We start from the raw sequence: 4,379 nt of genomic DNA, 5'->3' as shown, positions 1-4,379 counted from the left end.
AATGGATACTAAATGGATATGCTTAATGGATAACCGCGAATACTGAATACGAGTATAAAATTATTCGTTTATTGATGGGGTGGGTACAATAATCATGGTATCCAACTAACGGATACTACTAATCGTTAATAATTATTACTAAATTTTATTTGAGTTTTTTTTTAAATCAAGTGATCAAAATAAAGTTATTATTAAAAAAAATATGAATCATTGAAGAATTATTTAGAATATGACTTCATATATTTCTATTTTATTTTAAACTATGAAATTGAAGTTATTTTTATGTATGTTTATATTTTAAAGACATGTTTTCAAATAATTTTTTTAAATTAAAATATTATAAAAATATGCACAATTATCAGTTGGCAAGCAACAATACAAGGTTTTTCAAACGAGAAGTATAACATATAGGCATTACCCATACCAAGCCCGACATATTGTCATCCTACAACTATATGTGCTTTTCCTACTCCAAGATTTGGGTGTGGGTATCTTTAGGTCAAATGTGGGATGATGAGAGTTATATACCTATCTTATCATAGATCGTGTTTAGGAGGATTTTGACAAACTCATTACTTAACCCATTAAAATTATTTGGTTCGGTTGGGTTGAGTTTGGTTTATGCATTTTATGTTAAACTCAATCAAATCCAACTCACTCTTGGGCAAATTGGATTAATTGGATCAATTTAAGATTTTTAAGAACTTTATTAACTTATAACTCTTGATTTGTTCATACTTTTATAGACTAACTACTTCACTTGGGTATTGCTTTTGTTCTTAGGCTTTCTTTTTTAGCACAGAAAAAAGAAAAAAGTTTAGCTTAAATGTTTCTTTTGTATTTTGGTGTAATTAGCATTTCCTAGGATAGAGTCATTTCATAGCTTAGATATGTAATGTGGACCGATCATAAAATTTTCCATAAAGGAGCAAAATGGAACAACTGGACATTGCCACCTCCTACATTTTTCAGGGTTGAGCAACAACACAACATTACACACACCCAAAAGCCGCTCTCTGGCAAGACTTTTCAGAACTTTTTCAGTAACTTTTCATAATTCAGTTGAGAATATTCTTTCTTTGTTTTTAGTGCTATAAACATCTCAACAAGAAGGACAAAAGGAAGAGGCAATAGAGCCACTAGGGTAGCAGAGTAGAATTGGTTTTCTTAGGACTAGCATTTAAAGTCTTTCAAGTTTTCTTTGTAATACAATCTAGTTGTTCCCTTGACTTCTTTAATGTTCATTTCAACATTTGTTTCATTATGCTTTGCGTTTTCTAAATTCTCTTTTACGTTTTTACACAACTTTTGCTTTCAACTTTAGTTTTCAATACTTATTTTAAATTTCACATTTGCTTTTACCATTTCACATTATTTCCTTCTTTAATGTTTTCAGTTTTAATTCCATGTTTGAGTAGTTGTTTCAAAATATGAATTTATGAAAATTCTACTTTGTCTTGAAATTTTTATAGTTTTCAACTTCTTGATTAAGAATTGTTAACTATGGATGTATATCTGATTGGTTTGATTGGTTTGATTGGTTTATACATTCTTCACTAACAAGATGACAATTTTGAATTCCTTACAATCAAGAATGAATAAGGATTGATCATGATTCATTTTTGGCACTTTTATGTTTGTTTAGCTTACTGTTCAAGTCATCAACTGCTTTATTTTTCATTCCCCTAGTGTCTTTCTATTTTGTTTCGGCTAGTGACTTTATTTTTTGCTTTGTCTACTCTTCTTTTCCCTATCATTTGATGCTTTGTCTTATGTATCATCTAGTGTGTGTTGTTATATATCATGTTTTACTCTAATTTTCTCAATCGTTTATGCCTTATTTTCATATCATCTACTACTTTAGTTCTCTTTCCACCAATGTGTTAGTTTAAATCGTTTAGTCATTTACAATTGCATTGTCTAGAACCTTGTTCCTTTTGCATCGTCTAATGGTTTCATTTTTCAACTTCCATTTACAACTTTTCTTCATAGTTTTTCTTTACTTATTGTGTGTATTGTTTTCTCTTTTTAATTATATTTTAAAGCTTTCAAACTCTCCAAAACCTTTAATCAATGGATTCATTAGGCCTATGTTCCTTGGATTGACCTAAGTTGACCTCTATATTGCATTAGTAAAGGGAAAATACTTATTTTTTGTTTGATAAAGCCTATGCGACAAAAGGCTTCTATCATTAGCCTAATTAAAAAAATAATACAATGTTTACCAAAATTAATTCAAGGCTTTAAGTAAGCTAATAACTCATGCAAAAATTAGTTGTGGTGGATTCAACTTCTTACATAAACTTCTAAAGCCTTCATTTTCAATGAATCCCAAAGAAAGTTCATCAATTATTATCAATATATAAAGTACGTGAGTTTTCTCTTGGTTAAATTTAGCATTTCAAATTCATGACCTTAGTGGCACACTCACATCTTTTTCTCATACCTAATATCCTTATTACGATCAGGATTCATATAAACCTTTTGAGTGTTTAATCATGCTAGTGGTTCTATACTATTTACTATAAGCCTTGTTAGAGAAAAACTTAGCTACCTATAATTTTGATTAAATGCTTAATACAACAAAGCATAGAACATGAAGATGTATATTATAGAGTATGAGCAAACTATACAAAAAAGAAAATTGCAAGTACCTCATATGAAAACAATAAAGCACCAAGCATATTTTCAATTTCTTTTGAAAACTGATTGGCGATGATATACAAACAACCATTAAGCTAACATAAACTTAAGAATATTCTTGAAGCTTAATTTTGTGTTCTAAAGAATGTCTTTACCATTTGTTGCCCAGATTTGCACCAAATACAAGTTTTATTCCAATATCTCTTATCAATCAAGTTAAAGTTTCTTTATCTACCAACTGTCCTAATAGAAGTATATTTCAACTCTAGTCCAACTGTTTGTCTAGTATGGTTGCACTGTTACCTTGATTTGGAATAAAAGAACCATACAACGGAGGAAAATAAGTACTACTAGCTGTAAATTAGGGTGTGTGAAGAAGAGAAGAATAATTAATGTGTTACACATAGTGCATTTAATGCTTTTTAACTATCAAGCTCAACAAACAATATAAGAAGATATTCAAAATGATTTCAATGCTACACATTGACAAAAAAGGAATTGCAATAACTACTTTGTCAATTTTTCTCTATGCCGTAAAGCTTTAGAAGAATATTGTTTATATTCATTTAGCAAACTAGAGTACTTAACCTTATAAACATTAAAAAAAAAAAACACTACCCCATTCGATTACCTAGGACGGACTACAATATGAAAAAAAAAAAAAAAAAAACCCAATTTTTTTAGCTAGGAGTGAGCAAGTGTCATGGATACTTGATGGAATTAGAGTAACTACCATCCAATCAAGAGTAACTATGATCTAAAACCCGAGTTGTAAAATCTTTATCGTCTAACTACACATTTAAACAAACATACGTACAAAAAATTGCAATCAACTCTCCATTCTTTCCTTTTTTCTTATTTTTCACGAGCCTTGTATAACTTGTCACGATACTTGCAAATTGCATTGCCATCCACCCTTCTGTAATGAACCCAAGCCTTTGAAGTAACCTTTTTGTAACTTTTCTCGAATTCTTGACATAGTTCAAATGGCTCTAAATTTAACATTGATGGTGATTGAACTTTTAAATAAGACAGATTGAGTAGGGTTTGAGAAGATGTTACTAGTAGCATGTAACTTGAGATATTCATACTTCCAATTCAAATATTTTCATCAATTAAAATATATTTATGCATAAACAAATTTTTAGGAACTCCTTTATATGTTTAATTCCTACTTTAGTTAATTAATAATAGATTATAGAAAATTTATATAAACAAGCCCTTCAAATTAGAAATGATAAAACAGACTGCTCAATCCACTTGGACTTAAAATAAACCCTAAACCCACCAAAATAAAAAGAAGAAAGAGATTTTAATTCATAAAATTAATTTTAACGAACAAATTAAGTACAGAAAAATATAAAACGTTTGTAATCTAGCCTAAACTCTTATCAGTATTACAAAAAAGAAATGTACAAAGTAAACAAACAATAATAGCATAATAGACTTTCATTTTTAAAGAACATTAAAATACTAAAAAGCTCAATATTAAAAACTTTAAATTTAAACTCTTAAAGTACTTTTTATTTCATGTATGCCGATCAAAAAAAAATGTAGATCCAATCCCTCAAAATTGGTCATGACAAGCTGGTGAGTTTGAATCTCCTAACCCAAGGAACCACTTTTCTATCCTACGTAAAACTGATGCTGTTGTTGGTTGATACACATTTGGGATAAAAGGAAAAGCTAGTGAGACATGTTTCATTAAAATGATTACAAAATTGAGAAGTTGCATA

Source organism: Vigna unguiculata, chromosome 10, assembly GCF_004118075.2.
Source record: "Vigna unguiculata cultivar IT97K-499-35 chromosome 10, ASM411807v1, whole genome shotgun sequence".
Lineage (NCBI taxonomy): Eukaryota > Viridiplantae > Streptophyta > Magnoliopsida > Fabales > Fabaceae > Vigna > Vigna unguiculata.
Note: the sequence above shows the minus strand (reverse complement) of the source record.